The following is a 10,491-nucleotide window of genomic DNA, read 5'->3' as shown; positions in this document are numbered from 1 at the left end:
ATAGGTAGATGAGTTTATCTAAACAAATTTGGATGTAATTATATGTACTCGTATCAGGCAAGGCTTGATATTAGAATAAAACTGATTATGTATCATAGGTAGATGAATTTATCTAAACAAATTTGGATCAAAATATATATAAGTTTCTGGCCGTTTTTTAAATCTCCATTACTACACTTACAACAAATATATTTGTACCACATAATTTGTTCGTTTGAATTACATCTCTAAAAATATTTATTCGATGCCTTCATCTCCTCGCACCCTGCACATTAATTTTAACATGGCATCGTATCACAAGTTTTGTCAAATTGAAATTAATTTATATCTGTATACGTATGAATATGGATGTACTGCTGTAGAATGTCTAGATCGCGTCTGCCTTCGTTAATATTAAAATCCTCCAATTGTTTTCGAGCAACGTAGTTTCGATTGCACCGGCCGACCAACGTAGTATATCGAAGTTGCTCGCCGCAAGGCGCTCGTTTCCTCAGACACGGTTGATCGGATAATTGATTATTCACGTTTGCACGATCGGATCGCGGCGTTCGTCGATCCGTGTCCGTTGAATAAAATAAAACGGGAACCGAATAAAAAGCAAAAAGACAGAGCCTCGAGAACAGGTGAAAACTGTAGGGGCGCCGGGCGACAATCGCGATCAATGCGTCGCGCGTTATTATTACTGTCTTTCCTGTTCCCCGGGGTGAAAATAAAAACGAGGACTGCGTGTGTCCCCGGGAAACACTATCAATCGATGTCGAGTGTGACGAACTTCCGATTCGAACTACCCCGAGATCCACCTCGTATGAATTAAATGAACCGCGTGAAAAGGAAATATTAAGATCAGCCGATGCAATCGTGAAGTCCTAACGCCAGAGCCGAGCAAAATTTTTATCCGAATAAAAATGCTAGATCGAGGATAAGGATAAACAAGCTCAAGGTGATCTTATTCTTGCTCTTGGAAGTATCGAAGATAATGTGTAACAAATTAATTAAGATTACCAGTTTGATTAAAACGATAGCCGTACAATAAATAAAAGATACTATCAAATAATTATACAACACATAGAATCACGGATTTAACATTTTTTATCAATTTCTTTGGAATTTGAACGATACAATAAGATACTTTACACCGAACACGTAGGAATATTCTAAAATAAATTGTTATTCGACTAAAACTTTGCCCATCTCAGGCATACTCACCCGTTCTAGAAACGGAAACGGAATATCGACGATCGGGGGGGGGGAATCACGCGTAAAAGAACTGATCGAAAAAGAACACTGTAAAAAAAATGTCAGCCGTTGTGCGTTTTCGTTGCTCCCGTAGGACAAGTTTTATTTCCCGGTTTTGAGCGAGAGGTACACCTCTTTGTTTCTCTATTTATCTCGCGTATCCTTCGAAGGCCCAAATGCCGGCTGCGCCTCCGGTCTCTCCTTTTGTGCGTGTGTTTACAACGTTCCGTGCGCTCGTACGAATCTCGGGGCGCGTCTCAACGTAACCGATTATTGTTACCGCGAGATCGAACTTTCTTTCGGCGCGTTATCGTCACCGTGAAAACGTTCCAGCGCGCCGTGTGTAAGATGCGAACACTACAGTCTCTACGCTATCACTAAGCAGGAGGCATTTCTACGTGCCCGTGATCTCTCTCTCTCTGTCTCTGTCTCGCTCCCTCGTCACCCGTCTCGCTCGTCCCCACCGCCGAACAGGTTCTCCGTCTCTTTCACTTTCATCCCGCCGGGTTAGCGTCTCTCTTTCTACTCCTGTCGCTTCGTCGTTATTCCTCTCTCCGTTCCACCACGGCTTTCCCCCTTTTCGCGGTCCCGTCTCGCTCTTTCCCCCGTGCAGGATCCACGATTCCGTTGGGCTCGTTAATTTCAGACGAAACGAACACGTTTCTACAATTTTGTACTTCTTTTAAGGAACGCGTACCGAAGGACGTCTTATTTACCCGATCGAATCTATGCGGTTTTTCGTTCGGTTTCGCGGTGTCTGTCCTTTTGTTCCAGCACTCGTCGCGTTCCGTTTCGCGTTCGCGTGTCTGTCTCTCTCTGTTCCAGCGGCCGCGACACGCTCCATCCCCGTCTTACTCGCGAGCATTCGCTCTCCTTCTTTCGCTAACTCGCTTCAGGGTGGGGCACACCGGCGTCCAGCACGGAAGGATACCCGGTCGATAGCACGCACCTACACCCACACCAGCTGGCAGCCTCCAGCGCGCGTTACGTGTGCGTAGAAAATCGCACGCAACTCACGCAACAACCGTCCGGAGTGGTTGAATCGTCGCAGTTTTCGGACACCCCTCCCTCCCACCCCTTCGCGAAACGTATGACGTTTAACACACGGCGCCCCGGCGTGCTTCGTGTGTTACTCATTGTCAGCTTCGAGAGACGATACACAGGTCGCATTACGCCCGGACCACTGGATCGACGGAAGTACTGTACCGATGAGGTCTCTAGCGTAACTCCAAGAATGTTTCATTATTCCTCTACTCGATTAAGGAAACTCTTGAGGAAAGAATTTTTTAATGGAATTTCTTTTGGTCTAACCCTTTGGACTCGAGAGACTCTCGGTCATCGTTAGGTTTCAAATAGCAAATCTACGATACCTAATGTTTCTTCAGGTTTAATTTCTTTGAAGGTCGAAGTGTCGATAAAATGATTGTCGGTGAGGTAAAGGTAATCTTAATCTCAAATCTAGATAGCTTAGAATTTATGGCAATAGAATGCTAAGAAAGTTGCTGGGAGATATCAGATAAAAAGGCCTCGAGTGCAAAGGGTTCATCTAATGTACACAAACCGAAGCAATTTTTCTGAATCGATCTTGACACACGAGTATATGCTGTCGAACCATAGCGGTGGGTCTATAAAGAATTTCTCGAAGCGTGACTTCACCGTGTGTATCGAAGACAAGGTTGCATGCTATCCGATTTCGTTTTCTTTCTTTTTCCCTTTGGCCGTCCAAATGTTTCCGCGATTTCTAGCGGAGCCTTGCGATTTGCCACTTTCTACATTTTTCACGGCGATCGGGAAACGACGGAACCGGTGTATCGAGAACTTCTAGATCGAGATTGGGGAACTCGAATTCGGCCACGACAACACAAATGATTGAAAACTAAAACTGTAAATTGTAAATGTGTGTGTAAATAATTGTATATTGTAAACTGTATATATATTATTATTATTATATATATATATATATATATATATATATTACATATAATTTTATTAAATATAATTATATATAATATGTATAATATATATATTATATACAAAAATATATAATAATAATAATAATATATATACAGTTTACAATTTACAATTATTTACATATATATATATATATATATATATATATATATATATATATATATATACATATAAGATAGCAAGATTCAGTCTCATTTAAAAAATGAAGTCAGGTTCCTATTCTATAATTTCCTAACCAAGTTTCCTTCCTCTGAATAACAATCGTTACCGTCGATAACTGTTTACGAAACACGATGTTTCTACTCGTCCGTGAACATATCGAGTTGAAATAATAGCGTCGAAGCGTAGTCCCAGCCAAAATCAATAAATTGTTATGATCAGCAGAAAAGGAACGATTTATATATTCCAGTTGCGAATGCAGCTCTCTGAATAATTGAAGTGCCGTGAATTCAAGCGAGGCGAACAATCATTACGTGCAAACAATCCTACGAATTAAATATGCTGCGTATACATTTTTATTCGTCATATTCCTGAAACGTGGGATCGAGTTTGAACAATACACGTCGAAAACAAATAGTAGGTGTCGTAAAATAAATGTCGCGCCTCTAAATAAACATAAACTCGAATTTATTTATTTCTAACGAAGTAATTCGTCCCTAAAGAGATAAAACTTGAACGACACGAGTGTAAGCCTAACAGGTTCGCGAACAAATTGCGCGTGACGCGGCTATTCATACCGACAATCAAGTTTCGCTGTACTCCGTTGAATGCACGCTAATAAGTCGATTCTTCGTGCAGAAGCGAAGAAAAAATGCGCAATACAATTTTCCTGTGCAAGGCCTCGCGTTCGAGGGAATTGAATTTGAAAATCGATAACATTGGGCGCAGCCGTAACGAGTCATTCGTTATTTTCGTTTCGTCGACATTTTCTCAGGATTATATCGAGGATTGGATAATACACGAGGCGATTCGAACCGTGAATGTAAATTGTCTATCATTGTCGATTGTCGAAATTGTTTCGACGTCATCGACGGTGGGTAATGACGAAGGGAACGAGCCAAGGTGCGCGGGAGACGCGTCGGATCCCATAGTGCGTAGCTAACGTAACGTCTCTGTATGCGAACACGCAATTTTATAGGCGATGAACGAGGCAGATTGGCGGCTGGCAAATGCGTATGATTATCGTACGAGTCTGGCCCGAACAATGATGGAGGTGTGAACGATCGTAAGATGTCATTTTCTTCGTTCAAGTTGTCTATGAAACTCTCCCAAGACTCGTCGACCGTAAGCGACGAGTCGCGAATGGTAGCGCGCTAAAAAGCGCACTCAAATCGTTGCGTATAAACTCGCCGTGTATCACGGTCACGATGCATTATTCAACGTTTCAGTGTTTTGTCCCAGAGCGAACAGGCAAATAACTTACTTGGATTCGATGTTTGATCAGCGCCAACGTTGTAGATTCTACTCTTTGTCCTCGATATATTAGGTTGTCCCAAAAGTTCCTTTCGTAATTTGCACTCAATTATTTTGTGTGGGAGTGCTTACATAAATAGACAATCTAATTTTTTAGATATCGATGTTGTAATAGTAATGGGGAGCAACATGAATCGTACACAATTCAATAATGTAACATTAGACATAAAATATCGTCTATGTATTACTTATTAATAAAACGAAAGAAACTTTTCGGACAACCTAATAAAATAAGACTAAAAGTTGTATTTCCATTGTAAATAAATGGAAAGTTTAGAGAGGCACTGTAACTAAATTCCATGTCAGCAATTGTTCGAACGAAATTTCACCTACAAATTGTAAATAAATTGTAAATAAATGGAATTGTAAATAAATTGTAAATAAATGGAATTGTAAATAAATTGTAAATAAATGGAATTGTAAATAAATGGAAAGTTCAGAGTGGCACTGTATCTAAATTCCATGTCAGCAATTGTTTGAACGAAATTTGACCTACAAATGTCCCCTAAATTTTGTTTGAATTACATAAGGGAAGTCGTGTTCCAGAGTATCTAGTTTCAGTAGCGCTCGTTTAATGTCCAACTTTTGAAGCGGAGGCTCATTACCGCGAACGTTGGCGTTTGAAGAGAGACTGTAGCGGAGCGAAAACGGGAAGTAACGATTCGTCTCTTCACTGCCCCTTCGAAGCTTTTTTTTTTCGCGTAGCGTTGAAAAGACTCGACGACGAGATGAAAGGGCGACGAGGCCACGGGGAGAAACAACACGCGCCCTGGGTAAACGCAGACACTTTGCTTTCATTGTTTCGTTTTGTTTGGCTGGTTGGTCACCTTGTCGGCCACTTGTGTTTCCTGCTTCGGGCGTGCGCGCGTTCGTGCGATTTTTTTCCTTCTGGAAGGGAACACCGCAATCGTCTCGTCCGATCTTTCACTCATTACTTTACTCCGTACTAATTAATCGTCGAACCCTTGTTGCTTCGCGTCGGTCGGTGAAAAATTACGCCGAAAAAAGATTGCGAATGGGACGCGCAGAGTATCGTGGAACAGTGACCAAGTTTATGTCGAGTGGTAACTCTTTACCGATTGGTAGACTATTAATCGACTTTTTACCATGGGAACTGATATTTACTTATCTATTACTAAGTAAGGTAGAATTACACGATTCTATTATTATATGAACTCTGAAACACTATTACCTACGCATTAACACGTCGACTGCCAGACTAATACTCTTGAAAATTTCTATCGTGATTAAGTTTTCTTTCTAGACTATTGGAAGCTACATAACGAAGCATTTATTGTGGTATTTCTTTGTACAACTTCATCGAAGTTTAAGAATTTAATTCAAATTTATTTCCTTTGTTACCGAACATTCAAAATTAATTTTGTTTGTTCTTCAGTGACAAGCACTGTCACCCATACATGGGTGACATGGCGATCAACGTGTTAATCTGAAAACGAATCCAATAGAAATAAATATTAGGGAGACCAGAAAGTAATGCCGTTTCTTTTACATTAAATTCTAGCAAGTAAATTCATAATGAGTTTTTATTTTTCATCAATTGTGTTCGCACTCTTCACCAACAACCTTTTGCTATCTAGTGTGGAAATTTTCAAACTCGGATCGATAAAAATCAATTGGCACACAATGATCCGATAAATGATAAACAAGTATCGACATCTGCAGAAACGACATTACTTTCTGGTCCTCCTAATACCATGTAACACTGATGCTATGAAAATAAAAGAATGTTAAGTTGAATTACATGTCCAACCGTTACCAGTCGGTAAACTGTTAAGATATTTCAATTTCTAAGGTTTTTTTTTTCTCTCGAAACTGTGAAACATGCAAAGTTGTTTCTCCGCGCGTTTTTCATTGCACGTTCCTTTTAACGTTCATTCTCGTCTCTAATTACTGTTGGCAATTTGTAGCTGGAATCTGTACGCGGTTAAGGATCACTCGCAGTTCTCCAGTTTTTTCTCGAATGGCCGAGCTTACGAGTGCCGACGGAACTCGCTAATTGCAATATTCGATGCGCGGCGGCCCGATTGGTTCGCAGCGAAGATCGGGCGTGTTTTATCAGGCGTAACGTGACGCAATTCGAGGACAATCGCGAGACAGGAGGCAGAGGGAGAGAAGAGGTTAGGGTGTACATGTATAAAGGCGATTACGATCTAAGGGGCTCAAGTTTCCAGAACGTCTCGATAAAACGTACGATAAAATTCTGGTAATACCGCGCACTGTCGACTTATCGAGCCTTAGATAACGCGCACGACAGTGCAAATACCCTGTAGTTGTTCTTCGTCTCTCAAAATTATGATCGAACGATAAGGGGATCGACGACCTTCGGTTTTTTCCTGTCGTGGCTCGATTTTTTACGGTTGGAAATTCGCGAAACGAAGGACTCTCTAATTTATTCCAACACATAAATAATCTCTCTCCTTTTTAACCGACTTCGAAAAGGAGGAGGTTACTCAATTCGACATGTATATACAGGGTGTCCCAAAAGTCGGGGAGGAGCTGGAAATGGGGGGTAGCTGAGACGATTCTGAACAACAATTTCCTTTGCAAAAATGTCGGATGGGGCTTCGTTAAGGAGATATTAACCGAAAACCCCGACCAATCAGAGCGCGCGTAGACCGTTGGAGCTGCCGCGGTAGCGAAGGCTACGCGCTAGGCGGCAGCGTCAATGTCCTTCGATGCACGTCGAGTCACTTGTTCGCGTACAAGCGCTGCCGCCTAGCGCGTAGCCTTCGCTACCGCGGCCGCTCGAACGGTCTACGCGCGCTCTGATTGGTCGGGGTTTTCGGTTAATATCTCCTTAACGAAGCCCCATCCGACATTTTTGCAAAGGAAATTGTTGTTCAGAATCGTCTCAGCTACCCCCCATTTCCGGCTCCTCCCCGACTTTTGGGACACCCTGTATATATATATATTTTTTTTTCTTTGTCCAAGTAAATCGTTCAAATAATTATTTCGACAGAAACGTATTCTTCGCGTTACCGTTCGTACGGTCGACATTAGGCGTAAATAACAGTCCCATTCGTTAATTAACAAATCCAATCGGGGTTCTCGAGCAAGCGTAATCGAACGACGAGAGAATTTCAAGCGCGGGTAATGCAGACGATTCGATTTGCCACTCTCTAGGCGGGTTGAAAAAAAAAAAAAAGGATTACGCAACGTGCACTCTAAAAATCGTGTACAGCTAGATTTAAATATGCTCGGGAATGCCGATTGTAACATCCTATTGCGCCAACGGGCCATTGGCACCTGGATCCGTTTCGAATAGAAATTCGAGAGGGAGCCAGACGATGGATTTTCGAAATAATTGCGGAACACTGTTTCCAATCGATTCGACTTTCCACCGAGTGCACACGAAGAAATATAGATATACGTATCATGTCGTATTTGAAATTTCAAATTTTAGAACAGTGTCAGTCCCATACTTTTTTTTTTTTACCAGTAATGATTCACAGTGTAAGTAAATAATAAAAAAAAATTTCCTCACGTGGACTAATTTTTTAATAACTATCGTTAATTTTGCAAAGATTGCCACGATTGTTCGAGACGATTGAGATCACCAGAGTTTTAAATAACCACGCGTTATCGGTACGGTATTAAAAAGAGATAAGGCGTCTCCGTCGCTTTATCAGATTTTATTGCATAATCAAAATGGTAATCAATGTAGTGATTTTGCAAGATTTACTTGTATTTAAAGATTGCGCTTATGGGATTTAAAAAATTAATTTTCCTAAATTAGAAGTTGCGTTTAGTGTAAGATAAAAAGTTGAATCTAGGGCAGGTTCGTTAACCCAGCCGTTTATGTCGAGAATCGAAGGATTCCTTGAAAAGCGATTCGAGGAACAGTCACTCGAAGGACGTCACGGTTATGAGCCTGGCAATGAGTAATTGCACTCTTACATGGGAATGATGCCATGTGGCGTAGGCTTCCACGAAAATGTAAACATTGAGTCCATTTAGAAAAAAGGTCGTTCCACATTATCATTCGAAGACACTTTATCCAGAACTAATATTTGCCGACAATATTTCGTCGGCATGTATTACTATTTACCGCCTTAAAAGAGAAAAACCATGGAAATATTGAACTCCTCGAGTTTATAAACAAACCCGTTCGCTTATGTAACATTTCAACCGTGTAATATCTCATTATCGAGACATTAATCAAACAGTTGGTTAATTATTATTTTCTCACGATATAAGAAGAAGACAGTTGAGAGAAAATACAAGCGGATAAATATTTTCCTACTTTTCTATCCTTCTTTAATCTGAACGTTAAAAATTTTTTATGCACAGTCTTGTTTCAAGATTGGGAAATTTCTCTGTTAAATAAGATTTCAATTGCAATTCGTGGGATCGATACAATTACAGATGTTTTAGAGCGATACTGTCACGACCTACGGTAATTTGTCGAACGGAATACGAGAAGAGCAGTCGAAATCGAGGGTACTCGGTGCTTTCGACAATTTCTATGCAACTGGGACAATGGCCGGCTATTCGAAGAGACGTGGGGAGCGTTGTCTCATTGTAACGGTGTAGGAAATGAACCAGGCGGCGGACAAGTCTCGCGATTCGCCGGATGCAACCGTTTCAGGCTTGCTCCGCTAATTCGTACGAGTCGAGTCGAATTATGCGAATTCCAAGCAAACGGTACCGCCACTTCCGCGACAATCGACTCGACCAACTACCCCCGATTTCCAAATCTCGTCAAATTTTTCAACGTTCAATTAAACAAGCGAAAATTTCATGGAAAATTCAAAGCTGTAGATATGATTTATCTGGTGTAGAAATTAATTCTGTAGAAATTATTTTTCTATTAATTTGTAACTGTAGATTAAACAGATACGTTTATTTGTTATTCTGCTACATTACCAACCTTCAAAGTTCTCGATCTGATTTTTATTATAACGAATCGGTAAAAATTATCTGTATGTCTTCTTCTACTGTAATCATCAAGATCACTCTCACTCTGTCAGAATAATGACAATAAGCAAAATGTATGGCTGTTAATATGCTTTGTATATATATATAAAATACAACTGTACTTTAAACATTAAACTACGTTACCAACCTTCCAAGTTCTTGATCTGATTTTTACTATAACGAATCTGTATACATGCAGGTCTGAACCTGATAGACATTAAAAATTATCTGTATGTCTTCTTCTACTGTGATTATCAAGCACACTTGTAATCTGTCCGAATAATAACAATAAAATACATATACATAATACATTTGTACATACATACATTTTGATATACATAAAAAGTTAAAAGTCCTTTTTCATAAAATATAAATTGCAGTAATTCCTCAGTCAAAGGGATTTCGAATGAAAATCGTTCATAACGGAGTACGAGATTTATCGCGAATGACTTTTGATGGAAATCGAGTTAACGAGCCAGAGAGCGATCATCGGAGATCGTGAACGATTAATTTGCAATTGAAATTCGCGATTAGAGAGCAACTCCGCGTGCTCGTGGACGATAAATTAGTTCGCTGAGGTCATGAATGCCGGTTAGCTGCTATATTTAACTACAAATGTCTGTCAACGAGGAGATAATGGTCTTTTAAGACAATGGATGCATTTGCTTTTCGATACTGTAATCTCAAATATTTAATAATAATATTCTTTACTCTGTTATCTCTTAAAATAAGTTTATTCCTATCGGAAAGCATAGAACATTTCAAGGAATTAGGTTCCTCGACTGGTCAAACGTCAATGTCATGGAGAATGGCGCTTTAAACGCCCTCGCAAATTCCTGACGGTTAATTCCCACAACTAATCGGTGTCCAGTT

The 10,491-nt window shown here is 40.3% G+C and overlaps 1 protein-coding gene across 1 annotated transcript in view; it reads right to left on the bottom strand.

Moving 5' to 3' along the window:
• Window positions 1-10,491, bottom strand: part of LOC128875596 (arginine kinase) — a 24,864-nt gene that overhangs the window by 8,502 nt on the left and 5,871 nt on the right. The window lies entirely within an intron of this gene.

This window comes from Hylaeus volcanicus, chromosome 4, assembly GCF_026283585.1.
Source record: "Hylaeus volcanicus isolate JK05 chromosome 4, UHH_iyHylVolc1.0_haploid, whole genome shotgun sequence".
Lineage (NCBI taxonomy): Eukaryota > Metazoa > Arthropoda > Insecta > Hymenoptera > Colletidae > Hylaeus > Hylaeus volcanicus.
Note: the sequence above shows the minus strand (reverse complement) of the source record. Positions and strands in the feature narration are given on the sequence as shown.